This window comes from Amblyraja radiata, chromosome 7 (genome assembly GCF_010909765.2).
Source record: "Amblyraja radiata isolate CabotCenter1 chromosome 7, sAmbRad1.1.pri, whole genome shotgun sequence".
Classification (NCBI taxonomy): domain Eukaryota; kingdom Metazoa; phylum Chordata; class Chondrichthyes; order Rajiformes; family Rajidae; genus Amblyraja; species Amblyraja radiata.
Genome location: NC_045962.1, coordinates 18,194,679 through 18,215,513, shown reverse-complemented (window position 1 = coordinate 18,215,513; position 20,835 = coordinate 18,194,679). Strand labels below are relative to the sequence as shown.

At 39.4% G+C, this 20,835-nt stretch overlaps 1 protein-coding gene across 2 annotated transcripts in view; it reads left to right on the top strand.

The window, feature by feature from the left end:
• The window catches only part of gulp1 (GULP PTB domain containing engulfment adaptor 1), a 370,296-nt gene that overhangs the window by 132,288 nt on the left and 217,173 nt on the right, over positions 1 to 20,835 (top strand). For both annotated transcript variants that reach the window (XM_033023788.1, XM_033023789.1), the window contains one exon: positions 16,944 to 16,992. The gene's annotated coding sequence lies outside the window, so the exon portion shown is untranslated. The remainder of the gene's footprint in view (positions 1 to 16,943; positions 16,993 to 20,835) is intronic.

The window sequence follows — 20,835 nt, the reverse complement described above, 5'->3', positions numbered from 1 at the left end:
AACCAATTAATCTACAAACCTGTACGTCCTTGGAGAGTGGGAGGAAACCGAAGATCTTGGAGAAAACCCACGCAGTCATGGGGAGAACTCCATACAGCACCCGTAATCGGGATCGAACCGTGGTCTCTGGCACTCTGGCAGTAACTCTACTGCTGCGCCACCGTGCTGCCCCTATGCTGTCTCCTGATCAAACAATGTTTTAAATTCCACTATCTTTTACTTCCTCTATTCTATCCCAAGAAGCTTTTGCCATCTCCTTTCAGCCCTACAAACCTATATTTTTTCACTACCCCAATCTTGCAGCAATTAAAATTAGTGAAGCCCATTCATTGGGATCATGTTTCCAGCTCCTTTTGGTAATTTTGGCCCCCTAAACTCTCGGATTGTCCAACTCTCTTCCTTTAAAATGGACAAAACCAGACTCATCAAATAACCCTTTGATCATCGGTCCTTGCAGTTTTTCAAGGTAACTGAAATTTTAACAGAAACATTTGCTTTGATAGTTGTCTTAGGATGTTTAATTACCTTATGTGCTTTATAAATGCAGGTTGTTGTTTAGAATAATAAATACGTCTCAGGTGACAGTAAATCAAGCACAGTTAATTAGCTCATGAAAAAAATTGAAGTTGAGGATTTCCCCTCCCCCTGTGTATGTGAGGAACACTTAGCTGATGTGTTCAGTGATGTGTTGATCAATGGATGGTTAGGTTTGAGATAATAAAAATAAATGGAGATAGAGATGACTGCCATGAATTTTGATTTTATGTCACTGTGCAGAAACTATGAATGTGTCAAACCATGAACGGTACTCGATCAAGAATGTAGGAAATAAAACTAAATGTATAGAGTTTGGCTTTTTTTTAAATAACGCAATTTTGTAGCTGAAAATTGGTTTAAATATTTCATACAAATATCAAACATTTTTGTGTGATGTTTTGTAGGCAACTGCATCCACATCAGGAAGACTTGTAAGTGCAATGTGTCTGTCCTGCCAATTGTTAATATTATAAATCTATTATGACCCTGGAACGTATATTTTGGAACGTATATTTTGTAGGATATGAGAACTGCCTTGAATGCTGTATTAATGAGGGTGGGTATTTACCTGACTCTTATATGCTACTTTGACATTCCAAAGAGTTAGATTCTCATTCTTTGTCCTCGAGGTTTAAAATTGGTTATAATCACCGTTAACAATTGTGATGTATTTTTCCCCATGAGGGAATGTGTCCAAATATCTATATGATACTAAAAGTCTTCGTCTTGTTTGTGCCCACGATGTGTCTCTGTGTCAATCTGGTTTTCCTATCTTCTTCCAAACGCTAGGCCACAGCTTTCCCATTTTCACACACCCTACTCACATTTTTTCCGTGGTGGCAATAAACATCTTCCCATCGCATTCCCGCCTATATTTTCTAAGTTATTAATTGTTGAAAAAAAATTTTAAAGGCAAAAATCGTATCTCACAGAGAGCCTTTTCCCACCAGCTTCAAATGATGATGTCCCAATGCCGCTCACAGATGTTCAATCACAATAGATAGCCAAAACCACCTTTTTAAACACCAGCTTCCAGTGACGTCACAACCCCCTCCCGCTCCCCCAACGGTAGAGGGAAACAGAATCTGGCACCAACTTCCAGTGACGTCGGGGGGAGGGCCTCATTTAAAAAACAACAGCACTACAACCGTCACTTTTGCACTGCTTGAGGTCGACTCAACTTCGACTCCTCGGCTCCGCCCCGCTCGCTGGCCTCGACTCTGCCCCGCTCACTGGCCTCGACACCGCCCCTCTTGCTGGCCTCGACACTGCCCCGCACGCTGGCCTCGACACTGCCCCACTCACTGGCCTCGACTCTGCCCCGCACACTGGCCTCGACTCTGCCCCGCACACTGGCCTCGACTCTGCCCCGCTCACTGGCCTCGACTCTGCCCCGCACACTGGCCTCGACACTGCCCCACTCACTGGCCTCGACTCTGCCCCGCACACTGGCCTCGACTCTGCCCCGCTCGCTGGCCTTGACACCGCCCCGCTCACTGGCCTCGACACTGCCCCGCTCGCTGGCCTCGACTCTGCCCCGCACACTGGCCTCGACACTGCCCCACTCACTGGCCTCGACTCTGCCCCGCTCGCTGGCCTCGACTCTGCCCCGCACACTGGCCTCGACACTGCCCCGCACACTGGCCTCGACACTGCCCCGCACACTGGCCTCGACACTGCCCCGCACACTGGCCTCGACACTGCCCCGCACACTGGCCTCGACACTGCCCCACACACTGGCCTCGACTCTGCCCCGCTCGCTGGCCTCGACTCTGCCCCGCACACTGGCCTCGACACTGCCCCGCTCGCTGGCCTCGACACTGCCCCACTCACTGGCCTCGACACCGCCCCGCACACTGGCCTCGACACTGCCCCGCTCACTGGCCTCGACACTGCCCCGCACACTGGCCTCGACTCTGCCCCGCACACTGGCCTCGACACTGCCCCGCACACTGGCCTCGACACTGCCCCGCTCACTGGCCTCGACTCTGCCCCGCTCACTGGCCTCGACACTGCCCCACTCACTGGCCTCGACACTGCCCCACTCACTGGCCTCGACACCGCCCCGCACACTGGCCTCGACTCTGCCCCACTCACTGGCCTCGACACTGCCCCGCACACTGGCCTCGACTCTGCCCCGCTCGCTGGCCTCGACTCTGCCCAGCTCGCTGGCCTCGACTCTGCCCCGCACACTGGCCTCGACTCTGCCCCGCACACTGGCCTCGACTCTGCCCCCTGCATTAAACCAAAGATTAAACCAAAGATAGACACAAAAAGCTGGAGTAAACTCAGCGGGTCAGACAGCATATCTCATGTAACATGTGGCACACGCCAAACAGGAATATGATGAGAGCAGTAGCCTTCAACATCACTCTAATCTGACATTTGTGTTACTCCAGTATGAGAGAATTTTGCTAAACTTTAACTGTTCTGCTTGTTGACATATATTGCAAAACTAAAGATGTTGCATTGTTCTTAGGAAAGCCTTGACCGAATGATTGGAGATTGTGTACAGATATCTGTGTCTTTGTGCGTGATGTTGTTATCTTCAAAACCAACAGCACTTATGTACCGGTCTGAGTAGTGTAATTTAGGCAGTTTTGATCAAATCGCAACTCCCCGACTAAGCTGTTTAAGGAACTCGGCTCTGGGCTAGTCTGCACATACACTTGTTTATTCGGCAGTATATAAACTCGTGTCATCTGTACTCTTGGAAAAACTGTCTCCCGGGGCAGTTCCTCCGTGATATCACGTAATAAAGACTCGGTCTCCATAAATCCGAGTCCTCGATTAATTTTTCTGACATCCAGTCACAAACATGAAGTGGTTTACTATTTAGGGAGTTAAATATTATTTGCTGGCAACCATAAGTACTGTGACATTTACACTTGACTCAATAATGGGCTTTATTGGATCTCCAGAAAATGAGAAGATTTTGAATTTGCTCAGCCTCTGTCTTCTCATGAAGCCCTGATGTAATTTTCGAGTAAAGTCTGCCCCCTCTAATTAGATCGGTAATCCAATGAAAACATATTCTCTGGGATAAAGATATTAGCCTTGACAGTTTGATTTTCTCAAATCCTGTTTGAATGTCTCGTGAATACATTCATATGTTGATGTAATTGTCTAGAAACTTTATCTTCCCACAAGTGTGTGGATTAAGACAGTTGAGTGGGTGTAGACAGAGCATAGTCTAGCTGTTCTCCTGGATCTGAATATTTTGTTGTGGTTTTGGCAAGTTCTTCCACACAATCCTCCTCAAGTTTGTGGTTGTCCAAAACTATGCCTGTATTCAGATTCTTGCAAAGCACTTTTCACAATTAAGCTCGGTTCACTCAGCTGCAAGATGCACGTAATAAATAGCCTGATTCTCGTCTTGTTTTTAAATCACTCTGGGTTTTCCTCCCTCTCTAATATCGGCGATTTCCTTGTCCATTAATCCTTTAATTCCATCCTCTTCATAATTCCATTACTTGTGACCAGGCCAACAGTCAGCAAGATCCTAAGCAGCTGAATTACTTCCCTAAATCCCTCTGTCTTTTGACCTCTCCTTCCTTAAACACTTCTCTACTCAGAATATTGGCCTGATATATTTTTATGAATTAAAATATATTTTCAATAAATTACAAATAATATTGTTTAAGTGGCCGGATCTCAAATTTTGCTAATATTCTTGAAGAATACCTATGGATGGCTTGCTGTAATCAAGGTACAAGACAAAAAAAAATGTTTTTGTTATTGCTATAGAATTGCAATCTGCCTGACTGACTCAAGCCTTTACAATGTTGCCTTTTTAATCTTGGGATTCCAGCATCCACTGTATTTCCATTTTCTTTTAATGACTGTTCACCAAGATGTGGGTCAGCCAAAGGTGGATTGCAAACACAGTACAGCAATGATGAGAAACAGATAACTTCTCATGATAACCAAAAAAAATTGCAGTGTGTCAGATTTTGAACAATGATGAGACAGAGTGCGGGAAGGCAAGAGCAAGCTAGAGAAGAGAGCTTAGTAACATGGTGTCAAGACAACAACCCGTCTCTTAATGTCAGCAAGATGGAGCTACTAATTGACTTCAGGAAACAAGGTGAAAATACACGTTTCAATCGGCATCAATGGTGCTGAAATAGAACCGTCGTGAGCCTCAGTTTCCTAGGTATAAATGTCGCCACCAATCTGTCCTGGACCAACCACATTAAAGCTGTGTTCAGAAAAGTATACCATTGTCTCCACTTCATCAGAAGACTGAGGACATTCAGCTGGTCTCTGTTGCCTCTTACTAACTTCTACAGAAACATTGTAAAAAGCATACTTTCAAGTTACATCACAGCTTGGTTTGGAAGCAGTTCTCCCCAAGACTTTAAGAAATTACAGAATTATGGATATATCCTAGTCCAACATAGACCACCTTTCTCAGCATCAATCCCATCTACACTTGATGTTACCTTGAGGAAGGGACCAACATAATCAAGGACCTTTTTCACTGATCATATCCTCTCCCCTCCCCCTTCAGGCAGACAGTCCAAAAACATGAAATCGTATATCACCAGATTCAGGAAAGGCTTATTCCTCCGTTAGCAAGGGTTACTTGAAGTTCGAAAAATCGCTATTCATACCGCTGGGTTGTAAGCTGCCCTAGCGAAATATGAGTGGCTGTTCCTCCAATTTGTGTTTGCCCCCACTCTGACAGTGGAGGAGGCCCAGGACAGGAAGGTCAATATGGGAGGGGGAGTTAAAGTGTTTAGCATAGGCCCCACATAGGAGCTGCAGCTAGATGCACTTCCCACAGGTGTAGTCCTTGGGCACACTTGAATTCTCCCTGGTTTCCCACATCCTGCAGGAGGAGCACTGAGCTCTGCCCTTTCTGCCTTTTTCACTACAGTTATAAGAACATTTTGAATAATTTGTTTGTTTTTTTATGTCGCTATGTCCGGTGCAATCAGCAAACTCATTTTTGTTCTAGAACGTTTTGTTTTCGACTTAATACATTTTATGTGGTGAGTTTAGACTTGCCTTAAGTTCCACTTCCTACTCCATCTCATGGAAAATTTCATGTTTGGAACTGTATTAGACGGTATCAATAAAAAAGCAGGAAGAATGAATCAAACTGAATTGGTGCCAAATATGTTATTGCTGGAATAAAGGAGAAGGCATTCTTCGCCACTTAGCTGGTAGGAGAAAGCTGGCTTTGTTTTAGCTTTGTATTTCTTTGGTGAAATGCCCACGTATCAAATCTAAAGTAGAGAATATTTATCTCCTCTCTGCTTCCCGTAAGGAACTTATACAACATTTATTTGAGACAGCAGTTCATATGCCTTGTAGTTGTGTACAGTAACGTTGATAATCAGACACACGTGGGGACTGGTGCCAGACTGGCAAATATTTCAGAATATTGGATATTATTTCTACTAATGTCACCCCATCCTTTTAATTTCCTTTTTTTTGCATTACGCATTATTAGTTATTTTCCACCCTATCAAGTACTATAATTGGTGTTTGGGACAGGGACACTAATGAATTGGCAAGGAGCGTGTTACATGGGCTCTGGTGAGTGAGAGAGGGTGCGGGATCTGTCGTGCCAGTAAATGAGAATGGTAACTGGGATCTGAGGCTGTTGGAAGTGGATAGTGAACACAGAAACCAGGGGCCCATCTAGATTTCTGATTCATTTAATAGAAGATTGTTGGAGTCCTGCCGTGTTTGCTATTGCTATTCTGCATTAACTATATATCAGGGAATTGCAAATCAAATAATTGCAACAACATATTTCTCCAGAAACAGCCAAAACCAGCCTCTACCCCATATCTTGTGCATACTCGCATAGTCTCACGTGCTTCAGCTCTGATGTTTTGATTGATGTTTTTCCTGCATTTCTCTCATCAAGTCTCCTTTTTCAATAGTTGTTCCCCAACTATAAAATAACAACTTTGCTTTCCATGTTTACCTTGAATATAGGGTTGCAATCTGTGATGGCATAACTTCTTTTGTCATTTAGAGATTCTAACTTCTGTATACTTTCCATCACTGTTTTTATTTATATGATTTGAAGGTGTAGCACCAAACCTTAAGTGCAATGAGGCTGGAAAGAGCCTCATTTCACTGAGTTCAGCTGCATGTCAATGGCTTACCATGTCAATGGCTTACCAATGAAAGTTGAATTTTTAAAAAAAATGTTGGAAAATCTCAAGTCAGGCAGCATTATGGTTTTCAATTGTGCAATCTGAGTTGTTGCTTCTAATGTTGCCAGGGGGTCTTCTTCTTGCGTATGGCGTGCACAGCCTAAAGTTGTAGGTCAACTTGTTCTCTTTGATCTTTTGTTTGTGCATGTCGGGCTGATTGCATTAGTCGAAACAGCATGGACCACGTGAAGGTTGCAATCTCCCACCCCTTGCCAAGGGTTGTCACTAGATGACAGATCTGCGGCATTAAAATTACTTGGCAAATAAATTAGTATTCGGTTCAGATTTACATCTCGGCACTTTATGGATATTTTTTAAAGATGATTTCTTGTTTTGATATTTGTTAGGAGTATGAGCATTGTTGGCAATGTCAACATTTTGTTGCCAATTCCTAATAGCACTCAAAGCTCAAGATAATTCACTGGGTTAAAGTTTCTAGTGAAGGTACTTGCACAATATTGTTGGGGAGGTACTTTCAGTATTTGAATCCAGTGACGGAGGAATGATATATTTCCGAATGGAGATGATGTGCAACTTGAAGAGAAACTTGCTGTGCATGGATCACTTTGTGCTGCCCTTGTTTTGCTTGGCAGAAGAGGTTTTGAGTTTAGGGTATGGTTTCACAGGAGAAGACGCCACAACATGCAGTTTCCACTGTCAAGGTAATGAATGCTTAGGATGATGGATGGGATACAAGTCAAGCGCATTGGCCATTTCAATTGTAGGGAGGGAGGGGGTGGGGGGGGGGGGGGGCATTCATCTTCAGCCCTGCATTTTTAATTCTCACATGTGGTAATAGATTCATGCATTCCTTGATTGCCATTCACTATCATTAAAGTCAGCATGCGCAAATTGGAGAAACTGAGCTCTGTGCTTGTTATCTCCAATGTATAGTTGATGAATTTCTATCCAAATAGCTGGCAAGGCACGGTTCATTTATTTATTTATTTTTTTGTTTATTTTATTAGAAGTTAATACAGTACAAAACAGTACAGTGGGACCTAATTTTAGGTGCCAACTATGTCATACCGTAATCCATTCTATGTACAACCTCTAGTTTTATGTTTTGAGAAGGAAGTAAGCAAGACAAGAAAAAGAAAACAATAGAAAGGGGAAAAAGAGGAAAAATAGATGGTAGAGAGTAGAAAAACGTGAAGTGTGTATATAAAAAAAAAAAAGAAAAAGTGGAAAGTAGAAATAGAAGAGAAGGCCCCTTAAAAGAGAAATTTTCAAATCTATATTCGGAGATGTAGATCTATCCACGGCATGAACTGAAATCAGCAATCTTTACGGTACCGCTGCATCACATGATTCCAGAAAGTCGATGAAAGGAGACCAACTCCTTAAGAATTGGTCATATTTATCTATTAGTCGGAGTCTCATTTCTTCAAGGCGTGCTATGTCCATCATATTCCTATTCCACATTTTAACAGTTGGTATGGTTGTATTTTTCCAAAATTTAAGTATCAATTTCTTTCCAATTATTAACCCATAATTAAAAAAAACGTTTTGGTCTTTATTTAAATTGATATCTTCTACTATTATTCCAAATATAATCCATTCCGTTTTAGGTTCTATTCTTGACTTGAAAAGCTTTGTAAATATATCAAATATATCGCCCCAAAATTTATTCAACTTTGTACATCCTACAAATGAATGTGTTATATTAGCGTTTTGAAACAAACATTTATCGCATCTGGAAGAGACGTTTGGATAAAATTTATTCAACCTCGTTTTTGAATAATATAGTCTATGTAATAATTTGAATTGAATTAAATTATGTCTTGCATTAATAGAACAATTAAGCGTGTTCATCAGATACTTTTCCCATCTATCCTTCGAGATCTTTATCATTAGCTCATGTTCCCAATCTTCTCTTAGTGCTTCTGTTGAGGGTGATTCTCTATTTAATATATTATTATAAAAGTATGATATTAGTTTTTGTGAATCAGCCTTAATATTCATTGCTTCTTCTAAAGGGTCTAAAAATATAGTTTGAAATCTATGTGTATATTTCTTCATAAAGTCACATATCTGTATATATTTAAAATATTGATTATCCTTCAGTTTAAATTTTAATTTAAAATGTTGAAATGATAACAGTTTGCCCAATTCATACATATCCCCTACTTTCCTAATCCCCAGTCTATCCCATTGTTGATATGTTTTGTCGATGAGAGATGGTTTGAATGCGGGGTTGTTCAATAGTGGGGTTAGTACTGATAGATTATTTAATTTCAAGGATACTTTTATTTGTTTCCAAATTCTTATTGTATTGTGAATAATTGGGTTCTTCTTATATATTATACTATTCAATTTTATCGGTGAGAGCAAGATCGTTCCTATATCGTGCGGATAGCACTCCTCTTTCTCCATTCTTATCCACTCCAACTGCTGAGTGGAACTATCCAACCAGTACATTATGTTCTTAATATGCACTGCCCAGTAGTAATACATAAAGTTAGGTAATGATAAACCCCCAACTTCTTTAGGTTTACACAAATGCTTTCGTTGAATTCTGTGTGCTCTGTAATCCCATATAAAATTAGTGATAGTAGAATCTAGTTTTTTGAAAAAGTATTTTGGAATATATATTGGGATCGCTTGAAACAAATATATTAATTGTGGTAAGAAAGTCATTTTTATAGCGTTAATTCTACCTATCAATGAGAGCGGGAGCGTTTTCCAAAATTTAATCATATTCAGTTTATTTAATAGTGGCATAAAATTGGCACTAAATAATGATTTGTGTCTTCTCGTAATTTGAATACCCAGATACTTGAATTTTTCTGTTGCAATTTTGAAGGGGAATTTTAGTAAGTGTCTCGAATCCTGTGGTTTTAAAGACATAATTTCGCTTTTATTCCAATTTATTCTATATCCTGAAAAAGAGCCGAATTCCTCAATTAGTGTTAATAAGGTGGGTATACTCGTTTGTGTATTAGTAATATATAAAAGGATATCATCAGCGTATAATGAAATTTTATTCTTTGAGTCCTTAGTGTTATATCCGTGAATATTCGGGTGATTTCTAATCCTTTCGGCCAGCGGTTCTATCATAAGGGCAAATAGCAATGGTGATAAGGCACAACCTTGCCTATTACCCCTTGGTAAGTAAAATTTTGGAGATAGCATATTGTTAGTTAATATTCTTGCCGTAGGTCTATCGTAAAGTAGTTTAACCCATCTAATAAAATTCTCTCCCATATTAAATTTTTGGAGTACCTTGTATAAATACTGCCATTCTACCTGATCAAATGCCTTCTCTGCATCCAGCGTAACAACTGAAATATCTTCATTGTCCTCATTGTGAGAGTACATTATATTGAAAAGCCTTCTCAAATTATTAAATGATTGTCTTTTGGGTATAAATCCCGTTTGATCCGTATTTATTAAATTGTTAATATAATTATTTAGTCTTCTAGCTAGAATCTTTGCTAAAATTTTCTGATCCGTATTTAGAAGTGAAATAGCTCTATAAGAACCCGGTTCATCTAAATCTTTATCTTTTTTTGGTATAAGCGTTATTGTTGCTTCTGCTAGGGTTTCTGGTAGTTTATTTTCGGTATAAGCCTGCATGTATAAATTGAATAATCTTGGTACAATTGACTCCTGAAATCTTTTATAAAATTCATTACTAAAACCATCTGGTCCTGGGGTCTTCCCATTTTTCAGTGAGTTTATTATTTGTTTTATTTCTTCACTAGTAATCCGTGCTCCTAATTGCTCTTGTTCTAAACTATCCAATTTTGGGAGATTGCAATTATCTAAAAAATTTGTAATTATACTAACATCTGTATTTATTTTAGATGTATATAAATTATGATAAAATTGGGCAAACCTCTTATTAATATCCTTTGGCAGTGTTAGAAACTCACCCTTATCCGATTTAATTTTAGTGATAGTTTTTTCCTTTTCTTGTTGCTTCAGTTGCCTCGCAAGTAATTTATGTGGCTTATCCCCAAATTCGAAGTGTGCTTGTTTTGTAATTTGGAATAATCTTATTACTCTTGCCGATAGTATTCTATTGATTTTATATTTCAATAAAGTTATCTTATTATGTTTATCTATGGTTGGGTCAGTTGCATTGTCCAGTTCTAGTAATTTTATTTCCTGTTCTATCCGCTGAAGTTCTCTTTTATTTTCCTTATTTTGAAAACTTTGGTAAGAGATTATGACGCCGCGAATATATGACTTGAAGGTTTCCCATAATAGCGGTGCAGAAATACCCGGCGTGTCATTTATTTCGAAAAAAAATGTTGTTTGTTCTTTTATATACTCATAGCCTTACGGGTTATTTAATATTAGTGCGTTGAATCTCCAAAAAGGTTTTATACCTGGCATTCCCTCAATTTTAAGTATAAAAGTCAATGGTGAATGATCAGAAATAATACTATTATGATATGATGGTTTATTCGTATACGGGATGAATTTTGTGTCCAATAAGAAATAGTCAATTCGTGAATAAGTTTTATGAACTGATGAGTAAAATGAATATTCCCTACCACTTGGATTTGCTATTCTCCAAACATCAGCTATGTTGTTATTTTTTATATGTATTTAAAAATTCACAGGTCTTAGTTTTAACAAGATGCTTCCCTACCTTTATTGATTTATCTAAGTATGGGTCTATAACACAGTTAAAATCTCCCCCCATTATTATATTTTGATAATTATGCTCTGCGATTAAATCTATTATTTTCTTTAAAAATTGTGGGTTATCAAAATTAGGCGCGTAAATATTTATCATAGTTAATGGTGTATTGTAAATTTCTCCCGTGACTATAACGTATCTTCCCTCTTTATCAGATATGGATTTCTTTAATTTAAAAGGTATACCCTTCCGAATTATAATGGCCGTGCCTCTTGCTTTAGAGGTGAATGAGGAGTAATAGGTTTGACCTATCCAGTTTGCCCTTAATCTGATCTGAGTTTGTTGTTTCAAATGTGTCTCTTGTAGGAAAGCAATATCCATATTTAATGATTTTAATTGTGCCAGAATTTTACCCCTCTTAATTGGCTCATTCGCACCTCTGATGTTCCAACTACAGAAAGTGAGACCTCCGATATTTATTCGACTATTATCTTGCATTGGCTATTATTACCAGACTGTATGATTCATGTGATGCAGCCAAGTACCTCGGAATCCCGAGTCCAGAGTTGTCCTTCATAATTTCTGCAGTAGTTTTACATCTCCTGACACTATTAAACATAATTAAGGGAAAGAGAAAAACATAACATAAAGTGTACATAAACATTGTTAAGTCATACAACACATAATTGTGAATAAACAAAAAAAGTGAGTGTAAGTTATCAACAAAGCGATATCTTACAAAAAAGCCACCAATGGTAGCTAGGATTGTTTTTAAATTGACCTCCGTCGATGAGATTATGCACTGGGCCTTACCCCCCTAATAAAGTGTGACCCAACATTAGTCGGTTCCCTCTAGTTGTAACCAAAATTATCATATCAGGTCAATTAATAGCTGAACAGTTTAAAATAGAATAAAAGAGAAGCTAGAAGATTTGGACTAAAATAAAAGTAATTATGGGTTAAAGTACCTCGTCAATAATTACACTTTTCATTAACCTGTATGTTAGTTAATTCATAATTAGTATTTAAAATATATGTCTAACCTCCCCCATCCTTCCTGCTATATAGTTAGTCGTGTTAGTATAGTACATTACGCCTTTAACGTTAGTTGAGTTTATTGCGCGTAAGTAGTTAATTAGTTAGTTAGTTATATGTTATATGTGTAAATAATAGGTCATATAGTGTGGGACAGATGCATCATATCATGGCCATTTCAAAAGGGGACAGTCTCATAGTTCTCAGGGCTGAAGGACTTGGCAACGAGCCTGCGACCTTGAGCTTCCATCTGTGCGCATCAGCTTTCAGTTCAGAAATTTAATTCGGCCTCTGTTATTGAAAAACACATTCTTGCCAGATAAGCCTGTCTGGTAACCGTCTGAACAGTTCTAGTGTCTTAATTGAAACAGAAAAAACAAGTTCCACAGATAAAATGGCTATTATTCTGTTCCTCCTTGAATTTTGTTTAAAATCTCCTGGGCATATTTGCAAGCAGAGTCCGGGTCCATGAATGAGCATTGCTTGCCGTTAAACGAAATTAGCATTTTCGCTGGATAGATCACGCCATAACGAACTTCAGAATGTCCATATAAAATACTGCTTGCCCTTTTAAACTCGCGTCTTTTTGCCAGAATTTCCCGAGGATAATCCCTGTAGAATCTTACGATATTATCAGCGAATGTAAGATTTTCTCTATAGGGTATCTTCTTTAATAGATTTTCCAAAGTTGAAATGTCTAGGAACTTTACGATAATTTGCCTTGGCGAAGCACTAACATGTTTTTGGAAGCGACCCACTCGATGAGCCACATCTATCTTTGGTTTTTCTGGCAGTTTGAAAACATCTTTAAGTAGATTAGTGATAAAATCACGCATTTGAAAGCCGTGTTCAGCACCCTCTTTAACTCCTATTATTCTCAGGTTCTGCCTCCTTGATCTGGCTTCTAAATCTTGACATTTCTCATTCAGTTTATTCGTTAGCTCCCAATTCATATCGTGTTGTTTTTTCAAACCTGTTATTTCGTGGCTCATCTGTTCCATTTCACCCTCCATCTCTTCCATCAATTTTTCCGTGTCTGTTAATTGCTTCAGCAGGGAGTCATGTTTATTGTTATAATCTCTCTGCATACTTTCCAATTCCTTCGCAGTCCTCGACTCCAAATCTTTAAACTGCTGGTTCAGGGCTACATAAAGCTCTTTTACTTCGCCGCAGCTATTATCAATTTTCTTAGAAAGATTGTCCTCCATAGTGGAGAAGTTGTTCTGAATTGTAGAGTTCATTTTGGCAAATTGCTTCTGAAGATCTTTAGTAATGTCTTTAATAATATTAGCTCTTACCGTTTCTTCCCAGCTTTTCATTTCTTTCTCCTTTGTATCACTTCTCGCAGCCATATCGCTTGTTGGTTGTTGAGGCTCCAGCTCCTCTTCCAAACTTTCAAAAGTGGGTTCAGGAGTGGTTTCAAGCTCATCCAGAGCTTTTTGGAGCTGGAGACTGATTGTAGTCTTCTTGGGTCCTCTCTGACCTCTTCTCTTTTTCATCCGATTTTTACCGATAAAATCGTTTAAAATCCCGAATCCACTGGCACCGTTTGATGGAGTCAGTACCCTCGACGTTCAGCAATCCCGGTAAGAGTTTTTAAATCGATCCTGGCATGGGAGTCGACTTTAAACACGATTTGTCTGGAGGAGAGCTCAGTGCAGCGGCCTTCACTGCTTCATAGCAGCCACCGGAAGTCACGGTTCATTTATTAAACTATCGCTATTGTTCTTGGGTTATGTGACCTGAATCATGCTTCGCTGTTTTCTTTTCTCTTTCTGCTCTTTATTGCTGTGCAGTGCTTTACCTTTTATTGCTATCATGTACAGATATCTGAATAAATATAATTAAGCAAGTTAAATATGGTGGTTATTTTCAAAAGGGGATTAAATATTGTTGGACCTGAGGTGGCAACATTATTTTGTGCAGTGAAACATATAGAATTAAACAGGCTGGAACTTGTGGGAGCAATATACCAGTGTTGCACGGAGTCTGCAATAAAATAAACATATTCCAGAAAAAGATTTCTGTAGCGGCGTTAAATGATAAATGTTGGAAATAATTGCCTTTTCTTTTATCAGCAGGATTTGGATTTGGTGTTATTAGTGGAGGGTGCAATACATTTAAACATTTGTGTCTCTTTTGCAGGCTTTTTGTCTCCAAACTTTCCTGCTTCACGTACACAAGCAAATCTGCATACCATGTGCCCAGTCCCAAGGTGTAAATCAGGAATATAGATTGTACGTGGTTGAGGCATCATCACTGATCCAGCTTGCATTGGGTTGCTGGCAAAAGATGACCCTTTTTTTACCCTGCTTTCTTTCAGTTGACCTATGATCTATTTGTGCTGATACATTTCCTGTGATACGATGAGCCTTTATCTTGTGCAATAACCTTCCATGCAACATCTTATTAAATGCATCTGCAAATAGAATTACAATACATTTGTTGTTTTCTTGCTTTACCATTTGCATTTTGAGAGAACCCTGATAAATTTCCAAATCATATTTCCTTTGCGTAAAACTATCTTGTATCTGCTTCCTTGTATAACAATTTCCTCGGTATTCTGTTGCAACTTCTAATCCAAGGATTGCAGAAATTTGCTTCAGGACAGATGTTTGGCAAACCAGCCTGTTATTCTCTGATTTGTTTTTTGTTGCTTGAATATTGGTATAACATCTGCAGTTTTTTAAAATCCATTTAGACCTTTCATCTTTCCACAATTTATACAAGGTGGAAAATTATTTCTGTAGGTTTTTGGCCTGAACTATCCACAAATTCAGAAGTTCCCAAAATTCTGTTGGTGTGCTTCCTCTACAGTCTACAATAATACTTTATTGGCCAAGTATATGCAACATACGAGGAAATTCATTTGCCATGTGGGTCGTACAAATAAAGCAACGGAACACCCAAAATACATTTTTTGTGTATTCCCACAACCCATCCATTCTTCATTCCAATTGTTAATGTTGAATCAAGTAGAAAATTACCCCACTCAAGTTTTGCAGAATTTTTATAAGGAGTTTTGCTCCACTCCTCCAAATTTGGTAAACCCAATTGCTAAGTACTTTAATATATACCGTTTAGTTATTTCCACCACCTTTATGGTTACAAGTTAATACAATGTTTGCATTTATTGTCAACGTTTTGATTTTAAAATGGGCAATAGATATTGAATCAATGTATAAATCAGTTCAATTAATTTTCAGGATGAACTTGTTAATAATGTATCTGAAATGAGATGTAAGCATGTACTGAGAATTCAGATTAATTCATGAAGTAAACACATTTGGAGGAAAAAAGGCTATTCAAATAGGACAAAGGTACATTCAAACCAATACTATACGGCAATTAGTAAATTAGCAGTACAGTAAATAAACACTCTAAATTCTTAAGACTGCCACTAAACTTTGCGCTTTCCCGAGCTGCATATCGGGGCACTCTCACAACAGCCTAGACTAGAAATTCACTCGAGCTCAGCTTCTGTTTGAGCTCAAACTGGAGGTCTTCAATGACACTCCTCTGCTGGGGACTGCTTCTGCATCGGGCTAGTCCTCTGGTCTTGCTCTGCACCTGGCAACCCCTTAGGCCACTCTCCAGTCCTTCTCTCACTCTAGTCTCATTGCAATCTTACTCTCGCAGTGCCAGTGCTGGTGGTACACAGGCTTGAAGCTCTGGCTTCCATGCTCACCACAGCAGCTCTCCTTCCCGCGGGCTTTTAACACTTGCTCAAACCCATCTCGCTGCAATCATCCCTCAGGAACATATCCTACATGACCTCTAAAAGCCCACATTGTCCACGACTCCACCATTTATTAAGCCTCTCATTACAGCATTCTGCCTACTAGATTGATACCACAGCCAACAATTTCACTGGAGTGCTATTTCCAGCATAATTTGGCCCATTATTTTTAAAGATGGGAACAGGTTTAGTATTCTTGGCAAAACTTTTGTCATGAACATGTCAAAACGAAACTTTTATCGTTGCTTATTTAGAGCATAGTAGAGTTATAAATATAAACAGCAAATGAAGTTTGCTTTTTTAACAAAAATGCTGCTGCTGGAAATTTGAAATTATGAACCAGAAAATGGTGGAAACACACAGCGGGGCAATCGATATTTGTGTAAAGAGAAACAGAATTAACATTTCAGGTTAAATAGATATTTTCCTGTAAAACTGTTTCTCTGCATGCTGCTTGACTTGCTGAATACTTCCAGCATTTTATGTTCAAATAACAAGTTATTTGCGAGGCTTGCCAAAAAAACGGAACTGTGATGTACTGAAAATGTAAATAATTGATGTATCCTGACGATAGAATAAAATGCTGATTAATGAAAAAATATTTCTCTCCTTAGAAATAGTATTTGGTTAAAATGTGAATGCTAAGGGAATCGTTTATTTATTGATGCATACACTAGGATTGGTCTTCAAAGTATATTGCTGACTTTTTACTGTTTGTAAACAAAAATAGTAAATTATTAGTGGCTCTCAAATGACTTGAACTCAAGTGGTCAATCTGCATAAAGAATATGTGTTGGTCTTGAAATGGTACAACAAAGCTACTTGCCCTCATTTTAATGGTCACTATTTTTTTCCCCAGGCATCTACAATCCTGATACTGAGAGTAGGTTGGAAGATCAGTCTATAAGGTAAGTGCTTTAAAGTTAGTAAATATTTCCAACCCTTCAATATTATCTATCTTAGCGCTACATTGACTACATTGTCATAAATTCCAGCGATTGACATGAATCTTTGCTTCTGCAAACAACCATTCATCTGCCACCAATGCAATTAACTCCACTCAATGTACCACTAGCCCCACATTCTTGCTCCTACGTACTTGGTTTAAGAAGGCCGTGGTGTACTGTGCTATTTTTTGCAGTTTCCTTATGATTGTGAATCCATGGGTGGTAGCCATACTTAAAGACCTTAAAGGTTTCATGGTAAGAAGAAGTGGATGATGGTTGTTGGTTATTTCGTGGTCTGGAAGGCTATGTCTAGTGGTGTGCCTCTGGGATCATGGCGTGCTGGGCCGAACTATATCAATGACTTGGGTGAGAATGTACAAGGCCTGATTAGTACGTTTGCAAATTATACTAAAATAGGTATCATTCACAATGAAGATGGTTATCTGGATTTACAGCAGGATCTTGATCAGTTTGATAAGTGGGATGAGGGATGGCAAATGGAGTTTATTTAATTAAGATAGGTGCGATGTATTGCATATTGTGCTGTAAAACCAGGGCAGGACCTTCACAGTGAATCGGAGGGCTCTTTGGGAGTGTTGTAGAGTAGAGGGATCTAGGAGTACGTATATATTTCCCTGAAAGAGGTGTTGCAGATAGATAGGGAGCTGAAGAAGACTTTTGGCAAGTTGGTCTTCATCAGTCAGGGAATCGACTTCTAGTAATTAGGATGCTATGTTACAGTTGTTCAAGATGTTGGCGAGGCCACAATTGGAGTATTGTACTCAGTTTTCCTCATCCTTCTACAGGAGGAAGAGTGCAGAGAATGTTGCTAGGACCTGAGGGCCTGAGGTAAAGGGGGAGGTTGGCAGGCTAGGAGCACAGGATTCTGACGGGTGAGGTGGTGATATTTTAGAGGTGTAAAAAATCATGAGGGGAAGATAGGGTAAATGCACAGAATGTTTTTGACAAACGTTGGAGAATCAAGGACAAAAGGCATAGGAGTAAGATGAGAGGAGAAGGATTTAATAGGAACCTTGGGGGGCAACATTTCCCATACAACGGGTGGTGGATACATTAAACTAGCTGGTGTAGGAAATAATTTAGGCAGATACAGCAATAGCAGCATTTAAAAAGCATTTGAATAGGAATGGTTTAGAGGGATATGCCAAATACTGCTCTGGAAAAGGTCCCAAGCCGAAGCATCACCAATCCATGTTCTCCTGAGATGCTGCCTGATCCACTGAGCTACTCCGACACCCTGTCCTCTTTTGTAAACCAGCATCTGCAGTTCCTTGTTTCTGAATGACTCATACTTTGACTCTCTGACTGCAGTTGCATATAACTTGACTTCTAGAAAACCCTATTTTTTCTGGGTCCTGCCCCCACCCTATATAAAACTTCTTTCAGGCTAAAATTCAGTTCAAAAAAAGTTCCAAAATCTATTGGAATCAAATTGCAAATTGGTTAAGCAAATTAATTAAAAATATAACTGTATTTTCAGTCCCATTGTTAGGTTTGGGAATTTCCAGTTGTGTGAAATTATACCTGCTACAATCTGACCCAGTGATTAAGAAGATCAGGCAGAGTGGTAACTAATGTGCTCACATTAATGTGCTCACAGCAGATTTTCTTACATTGTTACAAATACCATGAAATGGCAAATTGCATCATGTGTACATGGCCCATGATTAATTAATCAGTGATATGTAAAAAATGTATTAAGTAACATATACATTTACTTGCTAGAGAAGCTTTTAATGTTATGATATTTGGCCTACAGTGTCTGTGACTGAGCAGGAAGGTACAGTTTTGATTTTGGAGTTTTATGTGATGTGCTATGAATCTTGTTGAGAACTACAATTATCTTCACATTAAATCTACCGTGAAGTAGAATGGGTTAATTGTCACTTTTTAAATTTTTTTTTAAAAGAGCTACTCAGCATGTGATGGATTGGAAAATCAGAAGTGGCAAATTGCATGTCAGATTAGTAAATTAGAAGTGAATAATTAACAAAGTCAATGGGCCTTGAATCTCTGTGCTTTTGTTTACACAATATCAAGAGTCAAGAGTTTAATTGTCACAGGCACCGAGACGGAACAATGAGATTCTTATTTACTGCAGCTTCATAGGCACATTAACACACAACACACCAAATAAATATATTATAATCAATAATATAATAAATTGTCAGTTATACTAGGTAACCAGTCCGTAATGTTGTGAAACAAGAATATGTGGTGCAACCTTTTATTAAGTTCATATTTGTTCATTGCTGAGGTAAGGTTCTTAGAGTTAGTGCATTGTGGTTCAAGAGCTTAAGGGTTGACTGGAAGAAGCTATTCGCGAACCTGGAGGTAAATATTCTCAGGCTTGTGTACCACCTTCTTGATGGAAGGTGGGAGATGAGAGCATGACCAGGGTAATGTGGATCTTTGAGAGTGGGCTGTCTTCTTGTGACAGCTTCTTGGAGATGCCTTCAATACACGTGACAGGCTTTCAGCAGTCGCCTACTTTCTTGGGTGTTCGAGTTCGCAATCCAGGCCATAATGCAGCCATTCAGCATACTCTCTACCGTACACCTGTAGAAATTTGAAGTGTTTGGTGATGTGAAGATTTTCCTTAAAGTTCTGAGGAAATGGAGGGATTGTTGAATGCATATCCATGTGTGTTAACTTGAAATTGCATTTGCCATTAAAATGGAAAAATGTCCATCTGACATGTTTGATTGTTGCAAGTGTTTCACTTTTATTAAATGATGGTCAGGTATATGTGGAAAAGGTTGCCTGTGACTTCCAAATTAATGCAAACCTTTGAGCACGTGACTAAAACACTTGCTGTAGCCAGTCTTGTAGGTAGTTAATGGTTTCCATTGGGTGCAACTTATACATGTTCACTTGGCTACTCATACATTATGGGTAGCGAATGCTCTGTTGAAATTGGCATTGATTGGTAGAGACGTATTATTTTAAGGCATGAGCGAGTTCAAATGGATTTGAACTCTATCTATGTTTCCAATCTGAGATGCAATGAGCAGAGTGATATTGGAAGAGATGCATGGTTAATGAACACTTTCTCAGCTCCCCAAAGCAAAAGCCAGTATCAGAAGCACAAAAACAAGAGAGAACAATGTACAGTACTAGAAATGTCCAGCAAGACAAATAGCAATTGTAGATGACCTTGTCCTGTAATATTGTTGATTCTGGATCTTCTACCCTCCCTAGTCTGGGTCAGTAAAACACTGAATCGAACACTGGAGTCCAAGCCCTTCTTTATTAGTATTCACCGCGGGGCCGGCCTCGGATCCACTCACTCAAGCCCGCAGCAGCTTTGTGCAAACAGAACAGAAGGACAGACAACCGACTCACCCCGACGAAACGATCATCTTTCTATACCCCTATACAGTGGCGGGAAACTAACGGCGCAAAGGTACAGGGGGAGGCAACCCCAACAAACCAATCATAAATACCGGCAGGAATATACTATGGGAGGCAACTCCTTTGCCCAATCGTAGATACAGAATAAGCGTCAGTATATTGAAACAAAACAGAAATCTCCTCAGGTGACCTGACTTAGTGGCAACAGGTGGGTCACATGAATAGGAGGCAACCCCCCTGCCCAATCACAGATTCAGTGCAGAGTAACAAAGTAGTAACATCTTCAGGAACTGAGACGGTGGCAACAGGTGGGTCACATGGGCAGAAGCTTCTTGAAACTTCCTCAGAGGTCCAGACAGGTGGGCCCATGATTACCAAGAACTGGGCCTTTCACCTAGGATGTCACCGCCAGTGAAGCCCAGTCTTGCA